This window comes from Apium graveolens, chromosome 5 (genome assembly GCF_009905375.1).
Source record: "Apium graveolens cultivar Ventura chromosome 5, ASM990537v1, whole genome shotgun sequence".
Taxonomy (NCBI): Eukaryota; Viridiplantae; Streptophyta; class Magnoliopsida; order Apiales; family Apiaceae; genus Apium; species Apium graveolens.
This window is the reverse complement of record NC_133651.1, coordinates 19,639,967-19,658,854: the sequence shown is the minus strand read 5'-3', so window position 1 is coordinate 19,658,854 and position 18,888 is coordinate 19,639,967. Positions and strand designations below refer to the sequence as shown.

Here is an 18,888-nt window from a genome sequence, read left to right as displayed (position 1 = left end):
TCTATTCCCTCGTTGGAAGAACCTGCTGGTTCATTTCCTTATTATTCTTGTTCTTGATTTTGTTACTAGTTCGCAAGTCTATAGTTTCTCAGTCACATTAGTAATGTATTAGTAATGTTACTCGGTGGTAAGATCAATAACATTATTGGCATTTTTTTATTATCATTTATTTTTAGTAAGCCAACGAGGCAACAATAGCAGAGTAAATTATAGTAGTTTCGAACTTAAAAGACCTAACACGAGGGGCTTGCATGATATAATGAATATTTGAGAATACGTATATATTGGTTTATCACAAAAAGAGAACAATAATAGTTAGAGTTGCGAGATATTATTTTTTTCGGAATCTAAACTACTTATAAATCGAGGTACAAAACATAAAATAAAATTAAATATATAAATAAAAATGTCTGGATAAAATCTAGTTCAGCCGGATCCGGCCCGGCCCGGCAAGCAAGCCTAAAGCGGGCCTCATATTTTAGAGGAAGCCCGGCCAAGCCTGGCCAGCAAGCAAAAATCTCGTAACGTTTTTCAATTGCAAACAATAAGACAAATGAAAACGGTGATACTTTCTCAATTGAAAACGATTGTGGTGACAGTTTCTCAATTGAAAATAATAAGACAAACGAAGACATTGATTTTTCTCGATTGAAATTTTCAAAATTAGTTTTTAAATTTTTAATCTTATTCTGCAGATTGATGTATTTTGAATTAGTAAGTACGATGTACTTTTATAATTTTTGCTAATATTTTAATATTTTGAAAATGTGATCACTATGATTTATTAGATTCGAAATCAAATTTAATTGTCTAGGAGAAACTAAAATTTTTAAATTTAAATTAGGCTTAACAAATATTAACTCGGTCCAACAAATTAACTTTTTTTAAGGGGATAATTTTTTGACTTAATTATAGTTTGATAACCTCAATTATTATTATTTTGCAAAAAAATGACTTTTTTATAATTGTTGTCATTTTAGTGACTAGACTATTATTTCTTTAACAAATCATTGCATTCCGTCAAAAAAAATTACTGGCGTTAATGGATTAACTTTTTTAATTTTTATTATTGCATTTTGATGGCTCAACAATTAATATTTTAGCATAAAAAAGATTCTTTTATACATAGTTATACATTTATCAACTAAATTATTACTTACAAATAATTAAACTTAATTATATTTTTAAAACGCCCGAGTGGCTTTGAGATTTTTATTATAAATATATTATACATGGTTTTTAAGCACTAATTAATATTTAAAGAACGAGATATCTAAAAAATATAAGATACAAATTTTTAAGTAAGTTCGAGACGAAATATTTACAGTAACATACAATATTCATAATTAATAACACAAATTTAAAATCAAGAAAAAATAACAATGCAACTCCACATCATATTGTATTTTAGTATCACTTATTATGTCTAGCACCTTTAAATTAGATTACCTTCAAAACAAAAGAATGTGTGTAACATGTCTTTCAAACATTTACAAGTTCATGCAAGAAATATGAGTTTATTCTAAAATAGAATGCTCATTAATTTTTTCAAATTTCATATGTCAAACTTAAGTTAGTGGACATTCTAAAAGTATAATTCAGTAAAAATGTTTTTAAATAATAATTTGATTAAGAAAATGTTAATAATATAAAAGTGTCACTATTGCAAAATAATTAATAGTTAAACCATTAAAACGTGATAATAAAAACTAAAAACTGAATATTTGAACGTCATTTAGAAATATTTAACAGAATGCAATCATCTGTTATAAAAATAAGAGTAAATTACATAGGTGTGGCTAAGGTATACACGTATTTTCAAAATATTGGCCGGATTTTCAAATTCACAGAATAGTGGCTGAGTTACCTTTTCCCTTTCAAAAACTTGTCTGCCGTCAAATTTGCACTAACGCCGTTAATTTATCAAGGATAATTTGGGTAATTTACTAATATTTATCAAATAAATTATTTATTAGTTAATTATATAAAAATTCAAACCAATTCATATTAATTAATTATTTAAAAGGATGAGTTGGAAACTGGACAACAAGCACCAGCTGCCGGAAATTTAATTTCCAGAATCCGGTCGGTCAAATTTTCCGATAGCCTCGTACGAGGCCAAAACAGCTTGATTCACTTGGTTTTTTAGCTTTTTTTCACTCCAAATCACACCATTAATACTCGATTAACAACAAATAACAACAACACACAGTCGTGTGATTTCTCAAGTCGAAATAAAAAAAACACCTGATCAAATCGAGTAAGAATCCGGCCGCTGAAGAAGATGAGTGTGTGCGTCACCGTAATTGACCACCTGGTATTCCGATCTACTCTTATCTTCATTACATACACATATTATATGCACATGACTTGTTCACCACGCTTACCCACCACACCACATCAAACAAACTGCTTTATATGATGTTAGTTCAACTATTTAAACATAAATTCACCTGATTTTCCGTTCACCGGCAGTGCATGAACAAAACTCCTGAATTTCCGGCGAGGTCGATTTGATTTGTAAACAAACAACACACATACAATACGAACACAACCCCAATCTCTCCCCCTCCCACTCTCCGATTAATGACCACCACCAGTCCTTCATCGAAACACCCCAATTCTCTAATTAACATGAACATCACAAATCCCCAAATTTCCGATCAAATCATTTGCATGTATAGAACTGTGCCAACAGGTAATTTTAATTTGTTTTATTTTTCTAAAAGCAGAAGTATTTTACCTTTATACCCCTTCAATTTACGTTTTTTTATTAAGTTAACGGTATAAACTTAACAGGACGGCGGACACGTTTTTGAAAGGGAGAAGGTAATTTCAACCACGTGAATTTGAAAATCCGGCCAATATTTTGAAAATACGTGTATACCTTAGTCACACCCGTGTAATTTACTCTAAAAATAATTGAGTCAATGAAGTGACAACAATTATAAAAGATTCATTTTTGTGCAAAATATTGAAGTCTATTATTTTTCACCCAAAAGACATGCAGAAAGGACTGAGGCCCGCCGGCAACAAAGGCTACAGTCCGCCAGAATTTAGCCAACATCGTAGGATTATTGTATATGGACATCTCTTGCCAAATGAAATATTTTACATATTCCTATGGCGGCTATAAGACTGAGCAGAACAACTAAACCACAGTTTGTAACATCTGATAAACATACAGTTTGTAACATCTGTTAAACATACAGCTACATCCTTCATTGCATATGTCAGTTTGAATTTGGGAAATAGCAGTGACATTAATCATGGGCTTGCATCAACATGTATTAGTTGTGCCATATCCAGCACAAGGCCATGTCATGCCTCTCATCAAACTGGCATATAACTTAGCTTATCACGGGATTAAGGTCACATTTGCTAATTCTGAATTCGTTGAAGCAAAAATTCTTGCTGCAATGTCCGACGCAGATAAGGAACAGTTTCCAATAAGGCTAGTCACCTACTCAGACGGAATGGAGTCGCAACCTGGTCAAAGATCTGGACAGGAGCTCGTGAATAGCCTTTCAAAAGTCATGCCAGGCAATATTGAAAACTTAATTAAGCAGATCAATCATTCGGATAACAGGGAGGCAATTACTTGCGTCATAGCAGATCTAACTGTTGGATGGACTCTAGAAGTTGCCAGTAAAATGGGTCTTAAACAGGTTGCAGTTTGGCCAGCTGGACCAGCTTGCTTGGCCTTGTCACTTCATATCCCAAAACTTATAAGCACAGGAGTTATAGATGAAACTGGTACAAGTAGTGTGTAAAATCCTATGTCTTCGACAAAATCATTTACGTTTTTTGATTCAGTAACAAAAATTGTTAACCTTTTCTGTTTCTGTTTAAAATTTCGCAGGTTCACCAATTAAAAATGAGTTCAGTTTATCAGATGAAGTTCCTGTGTTCAATAGCAGTGATCTTCCTTGGAGCATTCCTAGTAATCCAACAGCACAAAAATTATATTTCGACTTTTCTCTATTTTTGAAACAGGCTGCTGAAAAGGCTAGCATTGTTCTATGTAACATATTTGATGAACTTGACTCATCCTCTTGTGCCTTGATTCCTAACATCCTTCCGATTGGTCCACTAGTTTTAGTAAAAAACTTAAATCCTTCTATTGGAACTTTTTCCTCTCAGGATTCGACTTGTTTAAGCTGGCTAGACAAATAACCTTCAAACTCAGTTATTTATATTGCTTTTGGCAGCACTGCAGTGTTTAGGCAGAAGCAGTTTAATGAATTAGCACTTGGTCTTGAACTATCAGGCCACTCCTTTTTATGGGTTGTGCGATCGAACATTGTCAATGGATCATCTCCTGAATACCCAGATAGTTTCCTGGAAAGAACAGCTAGCCGAGGAAAGATTGTTGAATGGGCACCCCAAGAACAGGTTCTTGCTCATACTTCAACTTCTTGTTTCTTTTCTCATTGCGGATGGAATTCAACAATGGAAGGACTGAGCTTCGGGATACCCTTTTTGTGCTGGCCTTACTTTTGGGATCAGTTTCATAATAAAAGTTATATTTGTGACAAGTGGAAACTTGGTTTATCGCTTAAGTATGAAGAAGATGGGATCGTGTCTAGGCATGAAATCAATACTAAGATTGATTGTCTATTGAAAAATGACGGAATTAAGACAAATGCATTGAAGCTGATGGAGGATGCTAAGAAGAGTGTAAATGAAGGTGGTTCTTCATATAAGAATTTCGGAAGCTTGATCAAGTACCTAAAAGCCTGAACTTGTCAAGGATTTTCATCTTTAATAGGACACACATAATTTGTGGCTATGATCAACTGTCTACTAGTTAATTATTATGTTAGATTGTTACATACTAAGAAGCATGCACACTTGGTTGATATGCACAATACCTATTTGATATGCGGACCCATGATATTAATTTAAAATTTTATCTTCTAAAATCATAGTCAAAAAATATAAGGTGTAGAAATTGTATATATTGTACATTATATAGCTGATATTTGCATAATTACAGGAGAGATTTATAACAATAAAAAATCTATATAATTACATAATCAAAAAATCTATATAATTACATAATCAAAATTGTTCCTGATCTTTAGCTATATTTAAATTCAAAACATATCAGAATTATGATGGCTTGATTGTAGCGGTGGTTTGAATGATGGGCAGTGATTCTCTGCAATAACTTTAATATCCCTCCGCAAACTGGACGGTCCTTGTCGGACAAGTTTGTTAGTGAGAAGAAAATGTTGGTGCTTATAAAGTGGTTTGGTTATGAGGTCACCTAGCTGATCAACAAATGGGATATAGTAGACACAATGACTGCCGACAACAAGTTTTTTCCAAACAAAATGATAATCTAATCTAATGTGCTTGGTTTGTGCATGAAAAACTAGATTGGAGGCCATGTATTTTGCACTTAAATTATCACAATACAGAAGTATTGGAAAATGCAAGCAAGCTCCAAGTTCAAATAACAGAAAAGCTAGCCAAGTTGTTTCTGCACTAGCATGAGAGAGTATCCTATATTCGGACTCCGCACTAGAACGAGTAATTGTGGGCTGCTTTTTAGAACACCGAGAGAACAAATTGTTGCCTAAAAAATAAAGATAGCCAGATGTTAATCTGCAGGTATCTGGGCAGCCTGCCCAATCTGCATCAGAGTATGCATTAAGACTTGCTAGTTGGCTTTGAGGATAAAAGAACATGCCTTGGTCTAGAGTACCTTTAATTTACATACCGGAGTATGCGCTTGGCAGCGAGCTAATAAGAGGTGTGAGACTGGCTCATGTATTTTGAAATGGAGTTAACTGCATAGGAAATATCAGGCCGAGTTATAGTCAAGTACTGGAGAGAGCCTACAATTTCTCTGAAGACAGTGGCATTAGGAAGTATGTCTCCATCAGCGGAAGTGAGAAGTGTTTTAGCTGGCATGGGTGTACTAACTGATTTAGAATGGAGCATATCATGTTTGAGTAGAATGTCATGAACATACTTCAACCGACTAATAAGTAGTCCATCAATTGTTTCGTAACATGTAGGCCAAGAAAATAATGCAAAGGGCCCAAATCTTTGATATCAAAATTACGGCTTAGGGCGTCAATTAATTCCTGAATAAGCTTATCATCGCTGCCTGTGATCACTATGTCATCAACATATAGCAAAAAAAATATAGTCTGGTTGCCCTAACGAAATACGAAGAGAGAGGGGTCAGCCAGACTTTGAACAAAACTAGCAGAGATGAGAAATAATTTTATACATTCAAACCAAGCTCGTGGAGCCTGACGAAGACCATAGATTTCCTTAAGAAGCTTACAAACATAATCGGGCATGGATAGATCGACAAACCCCGGAGGTTGGGTCATATAAACATCCTCTTTTAGAAATCCATGTAGAAATGCATTTTTGACGTCTAATTGATGAAGTTTCCATCTTCTAGAGACTGCAAGATAAAGGAAAGTTCAAATTGTGGCTGGTTTAATAACCAGGTTGAATGTTTCTTCGTAATCCTTGCCTTGTTGTTGATGAAATCTCTTAGCAACTAGTCGGGCTTTATGTTTGTCTATTGTACCATCCGGATTGTATTTGGTACGAAATACTCATTTACACCCGACAGTGTTATAGTATGATGATGGAGGCACAAGAATCCAAGTTTCATTCTTCAAAAGTGCATTAATTTCTTTTATCATAGCATCGCGCCACAACGCATGCTTGGAAGCATCTGTATAACATGTTGGTGCAGAATGTTTAATGACACTAAGAAGAGCTTGAGGAACAAGATGTTTTGTAATTCTATCAGTTTGAATCTCTTAAGGAAGTGTGCGAGCTTTAGAACGGGTAATTATTAGATGCTTAGTTGGTGGTGGATGGACTGGTACTGGAGCATCTGTTGGTGTGGCTGATTTTTGGACTACTGGAGCATGTAGTACTGGGTCTGATTCAGTTTATGGTGTTTCTGGTCTGATTTCCATCATCACAACATCCAAATTTGTGTTAGATAGGGACTTATTTCGACGGTGATATGTGATCACTGGTGATGTATTAGTGGAGGTTAATGGATGGATTGGTGCAGATGAATTGGTAACTGACATCAGTGGTGTCCCGTGAAATCCAGGAGATGATTCATTTGGTTGATAATTAAACCTGGGCTGTGACAGGCCTTGCCTCCCAAAAGTAGTTGGGCTTGGTAAAAGAGCAAACTCTAATGGGTCAGGTGCTTGTACCTGCATATCATATTTTTGTATGGAAAAGAACTTTCATTAAATATAACATGTTTGGATACATAGAGACGGCCAGTTTTAGGATCGAGACAGCTATAACCCTTATATTTATGACTATAACCTAAAATGACACATTCCAAACTCTGACTCGATAATTTATCAGAAACATATAGATCGAGATACGGGAAACATGAACACCCGAAAACCCAAAGAGATGAGTATGAAAGATGAATACCATAAAGGCGATGATGTGGAGTGTCCCAATTTAGGACAGAGGTAGGAAGATGATTAATTAAATAGACAGAGGTAAGTACAGCTTTAACCCAAAGTTTATGTGGAGCAGCGGAAGTAAGAAGGAGAGTTCGATCCATTGTTGCAATATGGCGATGTTTTCTTTCGGCTAGGCCATTTTGTTGTGGAGTGTGTGGACATGAAAATCATTGTTGAATTCCTAAAGAGTTGCAATATTTAGTGAATTCATGATTAACATACTCAGTTCCATTCTCACTTTGGAGGAATTTAATGTTCATACCAAAGAGAGTCTTGATTTTTGCAACCAATTTTCTAAAGTGTGTGAGTACCTTAATTTTCCGATGCATTGGGTATATCCAAGAATAATGAGAAAATATATCGATAAATAGTACATAATATTTAAAACCACAAGTAGAGGAAGTGGATGAAGACCATACATCACTATGAAAAAATATAAAAGGGAAAATCAGCAAAGGACCGATTATTATTAAAAGGTAATCTATGAGATTTGCTAATGGCACATTCACTACAAAAGGTGCGAAAGAAGTTTTAGAACTGATAGTAGAGATTAAACGAGGTGATATATCATATGATGGGTGACCAAGACGGTTGTGCCAGATGGAGGAGTGTATGGCATCTTGAGCTTGTGGACTAGAAGATGCCTGAGACAGTTGAAGTGGATAACCCAACTTTACAAGGGCCCTGACATAATAGACGACCAGAATGTAAGCAATATATTTGATAAAAATCAGGGTCAAAGAGAAATATGACATGATTATCTTTGGTAAAACGAGCAACTGATAATAAATTTTTAAGAAGAGTTGGAACGTGGAAGACATTTTGTAACGAGTAATGAGAAGAGCCTAAGGAAATTGGTAGGTTACCAGTCTGAGAAACGGACATTGAGTCCTCAGTACCCATATACACATTATGTGGGCCACCGTATTCTCTAGGATTATTGACAGGCATGGCAAACATATGATGAGTCGCCCCGGTATCCGGATACCAATTTGGATCAGCTACAAAATGGGCTCCTGCGAATGGGTGCAACTGTAGTTGGACCTATGAACTTGTAAGGACATTGTTGTTGTAACACCATGTTAGAAGGGTCTGAGAATTCCATCTGATTGTTTAGGACGAGCAGCCCAACTTGAGGATGAGTAAGGTCCAAAAGCATGATTATGTGGCGTGAATTGTTGCGAAGGAAATTTGTTTTGTGATGGATGTTGCGTCTGGTAATATTCATAAATTTTATTTTATTTAATAAATAATAATAATAATTATTATTATTAAAATAACTAGAATAAGAATTATAATAGACATTGTAAAAGAATTAGTAATTTGATTAGAAAAAAGAGTTGGTTATATAATCTATATATACACTTCTCCAGCATCTAGTATGTTATCATAAAAAAACCTAATATTTGGAGGAGTACGGCGAGCCACAGGAGGAGTCAGTGATTCTAGAAATCCGTTAAAGCTTAACAACAAAATTGAGTAAAATTGTGTAGGTAACTTCTGTCTACAACATACCTTTACTTACTATACAAGTTTTAGATATATTATTTTATTAGTATAATGGTATGTGTATGTTATGCTCTATGTCATCCATCTCGTCAATGAATCCAAGTTATAATTGTTAATATTAAAATATAATACCATCATATGGATATCCTGTACAGTGATTTTGTGTCCAGGTCTTGTAATTGGTGTAAAGGGCTTTAATTATTTGTTATATATTCATGTATTTAAAAGGGTTAAGGCTATGTATTTTATTATATGCTAAAGTTGTCAACTTGTATCATTCAATAAACTTAAGAATTTTAAGTTTTAAATTTTAAGATTATTAAAATATTAATTTTAGATTTTAAGGCTGCGTGCTACTTAAAATTTTGTTATTATTATATTATGTTTTTTACCGACATTCTGGTTTAGTTTGAACGTATACATGTTTTGTATTTTGTGCTTATATTAGTGTCAAGTATATTTTGATGTATTTTGTTATATATAACGTGGTGACTTGAGATTGTGCATTGATTATAGGGAGTTGAATAAGGTGACTGTCAGAAACACGTATCCTTTGATACGCATTAATGAATTATTTCATTAGTTACAAGGAGCGAAGTACTTCTCGAAGATATATTTGAGATCTGGTTACCATCATTTACGAGTTAAGGAGGAAGATATTCCGAAGACTGCGTTTCGCACTCGTTATGGTCATTATGAGTTTCTCATGATGTCCTTTAGGTTGACGAATGCACCAACGGTATTTATGGATTTGATGAATCGGGTATTTCATGATTATCTGGATAAATTCATGGTGGTCTTCATCGATGATATCTTGATATACTTTAGGAGCAGGGAGGAGCATGAGGAGCATTTACGTACTGTACTTGATATTTTGAGGGAGAAGAAGTTATTTGTGAATTTTTTAAAGTGTGAATTCTGGTTGGAGGAAGTGGCATTTTTGGGCATATTGTATCTGGTAGAGGAATTGAATTGGATCCTGCGAAATTCGATGCTATTACTAATTGGCCCAGACCTAGTAACGTGACAGAGGTTAAGAGTTTCTTGGGTTTAGCAGGTTACTATAGGCGCTTTGTGGAGAGTTTCTCTTCTATAGCTTTATCATTGACTCGACTAATGAGGAAAAACATTAAGTTCGAGTGGAATGATGAATGTGAGAAGAGCTTTCAGGAGTTAAAAAAGAGGTTGGTGTCTGCTCCAATACTTGTGTTGCCATCAGGGAGTGGAGGTTTTTAGGTTTATAGTGATGCTTCTAAGAGAGGATTGGGGTGTGTTCTTATGCAGCATGGGAAAGTGATATCTTACGCTTCTAGGCAGCTTAATCCCTATGAGGTGAACTATCTTACCCATTATTTGGAGTTAGCAGCAGTGGTCTTCGATTTGAAGATCTGGAGACACTATCTTTATGGAGAGACTTGTGACATCTTTACTGATCACAAGAGTCTCAAATACATCTTTACTCGGAAAGAGCTTAATATGAGGCAGCGAAGGTGGCTTGAACTTCTTAAGGATTATGATGCAAATATTCAGTACCATCCAGGAAAGGCGAATATAGTGGTAGACGCTCTTAGTAGGAAGAACTTGGGGAGTGTTGCATCTCTCATTACTCAGTCGAACCTTATTTCAGATTTGGAGCGATTGGGTGTTGAGTTGTATGTTAGAGGGTCAGGAGGTAGCATTGCAAGTTTGAAAGTGGAACCAAATTTTGTTTCAAGGGTTAAGGAAGCTTAGAAAAATGATACATGTTTGGAAACTTTTAGATCTGAGGTGGCAGGTGGCAAGCAAACACATTTTCGTGTTGATGAGGAAGGTGTGATATGGTTGGGTGGAAAATTATGCGTGCCCGCAAACTCGACGATTCGTGAGGAAATTTTGAGGGAGGCTCATAGTTCTTCATTCTCTATTCATCCAGGTTCCACTAAACGTATGAAAATTTGAAGAAGCACTTTTGGTGGAGTGAAATGAAGGGAGACATAGCAGAATTTGTGGGAAAATGTCTTACATGTCTTCAAGTGAAGATAGACCATCAGATACCTAGTGGATTATTGCAGCAACTAGATATTTCGGTGTGGAAGTGGGAAAATATTACTATGGATTTTGTGACTCATTTGCCAAGGACTTTCAAGAAGAATGATGTCATATGGGTGGTGTTTGATAGACTTACTAAGGCCACTCACTTCTTGCCTATTAGAGAGACTACTCTTGTTTATGAGTTGGCAGAGATTTTTCATCGAGATATTGTTAGACTTCATGGTGTGCCTGTGTCAATAGTTTCTGACAGGTATATGAGGTTTACATCGCGTTTTTGGAAGAGTTCCAGCAAGCTTGGGGTACGAGGCTTAATTTTAGTACAGCTTATCATCCGCATACCGATGGACAGTCAGAGCGGACGATTCAGACATTAGAGGATATGTTGAGGACTTGTGCATTGGAGTGGACAGGTGATTGGGATAAATATATATATTTGGTTGAGTTTGCATACAATGATAGTTGGCACGCGAGTATTGGTATGCCACCATTTGAGGCTTTGTATTGTAGGAGGTGTAGGGCACCATCTTGTTGGGATGAAGTTGGTGAGAGAGTTATTGAAGGGCCGGAGTTGGTTAGAATCACTAATGAGAAGGTGGAGAAGTTAAAAGAAAATTTGAAGGAAGCTCGATCTCGTCAAAAGAGTTATGCGGATTAGTATAGAAAGTTTGGTGGATTTGAGCCCGATGATCATGTATTCTTGAAGGTATCGCCTTGTAAGAGTGTGAAGCATTTTGGTATGAAGGGAAAGCTTAGTCCAAGATATGTTGGACATTTTGATGTTATGAAGAAAGTGGGGGAAGTATCTTATAGAGTTACGTTGTTGCCACAACTATATCATGTGCATAATGTGTTTAACGTTTCTTTTTTAAGGCGCTACAAATATCATCCATTGCACGTAGTTCAGTATCCATTACATAAGATTAGAGAGGATCTTTCTTGTGAGGAGGAAGCTGAGGCTATCTTGACTCGAGAGGAGCGAGTTTTGGGGAAGAGTACCATTCTGTTTGTAAAAGTTTTGTGGAAAAAATCATTCTGAGGGAGAGGCTACTTGAGAATTAGAAGAATCTATTCTAGAGAAATATCCGCATTTATTCGATTCAGGTACGAGTATTAGTTTCGTTTGGTTTCGGGGACGAAATCCTTTTTAAGGGGGTATATATGTAATAATCGTGAAATTTATTTTATGTAATAAATAATAATAATAATAATAATAATAATAATAATAATAATAATAATTTGAATAATTTGAATAAGAATTATATTAGACATTGTAAAAGAGTTAGTAATTTGATTAGAAAAAGGAGTTGGTTATATAATCTATATATATACTTCTACAGCCTCTAGTATGTTATCATAAAAAAAACCTAATATTTGGATGAGTACGGTGAGCCACAGGAGGAGTCGGTGATTCTAGAAATCCGTTAAAGCATAACAACAAAATCGAGTAAAATTGTGTAGGTAACTTCTGTCTATAACATACCTTTACTATACAAGTTTTAGATATATTATTTTATTAGTATAATGATATTTGTATGTTATGCTCTGTGTCAGCCATCTCGTCAATGAATCCAAGTTGTAATTGTTAATATTAAATTATAATACCATCTTATGGATATCGTGTACAGTGATTTTGTGTCCAGGTCTTGTAATTGGTGTATAGGGCTTTAATTATTTGTTATATATTCATGTATTTAAAAGGGTTAAGGCTATGTATTTTATTATGTGCCAAAGCTGTCAACTTGTATCATTCAATAAACTTAAGAATTTTAAGTTTTAAATTTTAATATTATCATAATATTAATTTTGGATTTTAAGGTTGCGTGTTACTTATAATTTTGTTATTATTATATTATGTTTTTTTTTACCGACTTTCTGGTTTAGTTTGAACGTTTATATGTTTTGTGTTTCGTGCTTATATTAGTGTCAGGTATGTTTTGATGTATTTTTTTTATATATAACGTGGTTACTTGATGGTAGTTACTAGTTAGTCAAGATTGTACTATATTAATAATAGAATTGTTCTTGAATATTAATATTATTTACAAATCATGAGTTGTAATGCAAGGTTAATAACCAAGCTAATAAGTTGGATTTCATAAATGTTAATGGTTTATGTAATAACCCCAATTTTTGGAAAATTTTTGAAACCCTTATGAATAGTGTTTTTGCTTAATGAGAAAAATTTTCATGCCACGCTATGTAGGGGTTCTGTTATTGATCTTATGGGATATTATTAGTACTCTATGTGGTATATAAGTGTATGTAAAGATCGTCAGAATCCAATTCCGAACACTTTGATTTTTCCCGGAAATCCAATAGATACGGAAAGAATTGAGTATAAGGTAACATGATAAAAAGGATTTAAATTAAAGGATTTTAAGAGAGGATCATAAAAGGAATACAATATATTGAGAAAGGTTAAGGGAACCTAAGTAATAAGATCCCGGGTATGATCCCTCAAACGATAAACGAAAACGAAAGTTAAGCGAACCGTATAACAGATCAGCGGTCATTAGGCAAATAATTAGGAAGTTAATCAAAGGGATTAGAGAGGATGATGGCACCCAACCAATGAGAAGAGGACAAGGAGGGGAGGATGACATCATGAGGATGACACAAGCATGACATGGGAAGGAAGGAGATGTGGTGACTTTTTAACCACACAAACGCAAGGGCAACAAGGTAATTAACTAAAAACAACACAAAAATCAACTAACCAAGCAAACATTTCATTTTTCATCAAACAAAACACAAAAATCTCTTTCTTCCCAAGCTATCTCTCGGCCCATTTCTTAAAAATTGAAGATCCAAGCTCCACCACTTACTATTTAGCAAGGTAATTATCTAAGCTTCCCCATGGATAGTTACATACTCCCTATAAGTTTAAGCTTCTAATTCCAAGCCAATCTTTTTCTATAAATCATGAAAGAAGATGGTGAATAGTGTTTTTCAAGAACTAAAATTTGTGTTCTTGAAGTTTTGTTTAGATTAAGCTTGGATAAGGACTTTAAGGGTGATTCCAAGCCATTCTCTTGATTCTCCACTCTCCAAGGAAGGTATAAACTACAAACCCTAGCTTTAGTTTTGAGTAATTAGGATTGAATATGTTTGATATAGTATATCTGAAGCATGATGCTTGATTGTTTGAAGTTTGGTTGAGTTGTAGAGATTAGTTGGTTTTGTGGTATTGTTGGAGTTGTAAATCTTGATAATTAGTTAAAGAACCTAAGTAAAGCTTTTAGTTCATGTGGGGAATAAGTATAAATGGTTAATGTGGATTGTTGGGGCTGTTATGATGTGGTTTGGATGGATGTTGGTTGTATGATTGATTTGGGGTTGAATTGTGGTTGGTTTTGAATGGTTTAAATTTGGGAAATCACGTAAACATAGCCGTCGTAACGTCCGATTTTCTTTAGACTGTTTTTGTGCATAACATTAGGACCCGAGAACCCCCTGCTAGATTATGACCACTGCCATGTTTAGGTAGCTCATGTTACGAGCTTCGTTTTGATATGTAGTTCGTTCGATTCCGATGCACGGTTTAGGAGAAACGACCGTTTCAAGTAACGGCGTTTCGCGAACGAAACTTTTCCCCTCGCCTTACTTTGAAACATAGGTTAAAGACCAAAAAGGGTTAATTAATGCATGAAACATTTATGGTAAGTGTGTTAGGCAATTGGTAAGACACTCGCGAAGGAATCGCCTTAGAACTCGTAAAGGTTAAATTACAAAAAATGGTGGAGCCGAGGGTACTCGAGTGACTTAAGAAAATCAGTAAGCGCAAAATAAGCGTTAGAGTCTAAGTTAGTTAAAGTATAGATTTACAAGTGACTTTGGTTTAATTCCAACTTACTTGTTGTTTATAGGTTACCAGACTCGTCCCGAGCCATTCGTAACCCCCAGTCGCTCAGGCAAGTTTTCTACCAGTTATAACTGTTGTTGTGATGTATATAGGTATTTGCATTATCTGGCGATAGATGCATGTTGGTTAATTAGCAAATGTTGCAATATACTGAAGCATGCTGCTATGGTATATATATATGCATGCCTGTTTCGTATTCTTTCCATATATAATTGTTGATTCAGTTGATAATACCTATGCTAGAGGATAGCGGTAATTTGCATATACCCTTAGTATAGGGACCCAAAGATGAAAATATTTTCTAAAACCGGGAGTCGAGGATCCCGAGTAGATTTGGTATATATGGATATAAATATATATATATATATATGGTCATAGTTTTCAAAACTATTAATCGAATAAGGTTTATTCGATAACTTTAACTTTATTTTATTATTGAATATTATTTCGAATATTATTCGAAGGCGTATGACTCCTTTATATTAAATGAATATTATTTTGAATATTCATTCGAGGACTTATGACTCCTTTTATTTTATTAAATGAATATTATTTTTAATATTCATTCGAGGACTTATGACTCCTTTTATTTTATTATCTGAATATTATTTGAATATTCATTCGAGGGATTATGACCCAGTTTATATTATTTAATGAATATTTTTGAATATTCATTTGAGGATCTATGACTCCGATTATTTGCTGAGATATATTCTTTATTTTATTAAAGAATAAGGTGTCAATAATCAAACTTATTTTCGATTATTCAAATAAAGATAGTACTTTCATATAAGTATATCTTTGGTTATTTAATACTCATTTCAAGTATAAGTTTTAATACTTCTACTTCAATTATTTTATAAAGATTATTCTTTATGGGAATATTATTTAAATAATAATATTCAGACATTTTCTAAATATTCTTGGGACTGATTTACTTCATTAAATCAGCTTCACTCCAAACATTCTTAAAAATGTTTTGCGAGTCTTCAAAATGATTTTTAAAAGTTAGAGCGGATCCCAAAACTCATTTTTTTTATATTTAAGATCCTCCTTTCGAAGGGGATTTAAATACTCGCTCAAAACCTGAGGGATCCGGCTCTGTGGTGTGTTTTATATTCGCAACAAGGTTGCTGTTTTGATAAATGAATTGATTACTTACCCAACACTCGGGAAGTAAAATTCTTGGAACAAGTTAATCCATTAACAGGCATCGCCTGGGAAATATCGGTGAGTTCTCCTTTCCAAATAGATACGACTTCTTGGTGGAGCCGTATCAACAAGTTTCTACTTGGGGAAAGTGGGGACGAGCTTTACGTTTCAGAGTCATGGATTTCATCTGAACTAGGAGTGGCGTAAGTGGCCGAGTAGCGCCGGCCCAGCCTTATTATATTGGCCCAAATGGCCTGGAAGTTCCGCTAAGGCGGTCCATTCCTTAGGAGTTCAGTGTTCGGTTGACAAGTAAATCCGACAGGTTCTCCTCTACATGTAGAAAATGGTGGGGTTGTACTACTACGACTGATCATCGTAAGTGGTCTTCCTGGCGCGGCAAACTCCCGTAATGAGTTCATCATCCAATTGGATAATTTCTGCAACACTACCCAGAGCACTTCGATAGAAAGGCTACGGTTGGGCGATTGTTGAGTGTTGGCAGGGTCAAGTTTTCAAAATGATGTTTACATCAAATGAAGTATCTCGTAACTTCATTTTATTTTGATAATATTTTAAAGATTTAATCTATTCAAATCTTGTCTTATAGTCTCATCTATGTGATGAACTTTTGAAGCTAATTATAACTTGAACGGTGGTAGTTCAAGTAGTATTTGGGAAAGATATAAGTATATTGGGGTATCTTGTAACTTCATCTTTTAAACTTATATCTAATTAATAATTGTCTTATGAATGACAAAGATTTTCAGAAAAACGTTGAGACAAGGTTAGATATATGAGATCACCTTGCAACGATATTTTTATACAGTTATACACTGGAACTCTGTGTGTATTATGCATGGAAGAGGACTTCCAATATTTTGAAAAGTATATATGTATATATATACTGAATATTTTGCGACTTCATCGCATTAAGATATCATCTTGGTTCATTTCTTTTGACCAAGACCTTCATGAGTACTATGAGAAGGCTCATATACTATTAATCATTATACATATTATTTTGGTGGGCTTGCTGCTCACCCTTGCTTTCTTCTTTCATCACACAACAACAGATAGAAAGGATGAACAGGACCAAGCTCCCGATTCGCAAGCGATTAGGAGACGTTCCGCAGTTTTCTAGAAGCATTGATGCCGCCGTAGCTGAGGTAGGAGCTACCAATAGGCTAGGCTTTCAACTTCTAATGTACCAGATTTATGTATATTTATGAATTGTAATAATGGCAAAGAAATATAAATTTATTCAGAAAACCTTTTAAGGTGTATTGGCAGATAATTATGGAATAAAATGACTTGTGGTTATTTTTGGATGTTCATCTCTGAAACTATAACGTGTGGTGTGTGTGTTTATTGTGGGGTCACAGTACAGAGTAGTTGAGTAATTATTAAGATTGGGTGTTATTAAGGGAAATAGAACTCGTGACAACCCGGATCCCCGACCCCGGATTTAGGGGTGTTACAGAAATGGTATCAGAGCCAAGCGTTATAAACCTCAGAGATGATGTGACGTTAAGATAATAAGTTCACTAAGATAATAAGAACTCTTGCCAAGTTCATAGTCGGGCTACCTAACGTAGCACTGACAGTTAAAACCCTTACCGGAACCCTTATAAGTATCGTGATAGTAGCATAGTTTGTTCTCGTATAGGGCAGCGGGGCACCAAACCTTGAGGTTCAGGAGCATCAGCATGAGGATGTTTTATTACAAGTTGGAGATCAAATTGTGAATCCGATGGAGTACCCTAATGAGGGACGGGATGAGGTTCAGATAGAGAATGTTGCGGTTGAGGATGTTATTTCGGAAAGGATTGTGGCTGAGGAGGATCTCATGGAGGATCCTGATGAGAATGAAGAAAGGACCGTTGAGGAACAGATGACCGTAGTCAGGGCGACTACCAGAGCAAGAATGGCCGCGAGGGTGGCACTAGAGGATGAAGAGTTACCAAGGGCACAAAGGTTAATGAGGGCAGAAGGAGTGGGGCCTTCCACGACCCCAATTATACCAGTATCAGACCCTCTTCCAGAGGCTCCTGTAGACACCCATGAGGTTCCACCAATTCCTGTTCCCTCCCCTGTACAGAGCCCATCACATACTGAGGAAATGCCACCTTTATCCCCTGAACCATTGTCACCTGATACCGTGCTTGGTTATCCATTTGGATCTCCTGGGTCTGCACCACCTGCACCCCATGGACTGCTAGATGCTACCACTCAGGCTTCTCTTATCGCTGATTATCATATGATTTTGGGTGGCCTGTCAGAGGCCCGGAATGTTAGGAGTGATCTGTTGGATCGACTTACTGCACCAAGGATTGAGGGTGGGATACTTCCGGCAGGATTAGCGTATAGCATGGAAAGGATTGAGGCTACCACCCGTGTTACAGCTAGAGGCCATCTTGAGGGTCAGGTTGATCCAGCTCTACTTGCGACTATCTTAGACCTCATCACCTCTGTGATGGAGTAGGTTAGGGATGTCGTGCATGCTCGCATCTCTTAATCCATGGTAGTGTGCAGAGCCAGAGCAATCAAACAAGGGTTTCATGTAGCACCGCTTTTGGAGGATTAGCCTAAGTTATGAATGATTAGTTTTAATGACGAGATGACTATCTATGGTAGTACTTTTGGGATAGGAGCGATAAGTTCATATGATGTAATCCTCTTTAATATGTTCAGTTTTTGTACCCTCGAACAAATGGTTATGTATATATTCATTAATTTCAGTTCAGATCAGTTTGTTTGTGATAAATCACATTGTTAATTGCTCTATTAACACTTAAGAGAGTGTCATGAAGTTTATCGAACTTAAGAATTCATAATTTGCAATCGTGCAAGGACTAA

The 18,888-nt window shown here is 35.5% G+C and overlaps 1 pseudogene; it reads left to right on the top strand.

Annotated features, from left to right (window-relative positions):
- The first annotated feature begins 3,269 nt into the window (after positions 1-3,269).
- LOC141659891 (UDP-glycosyltransferase 83A1-like) lies at positions 3,270-4,743 on the top strand (annotated as a pseudogene).
- The last annotated feature ends 14,145 nt before the right edge of the window (positions 4,744-18,888 follow it).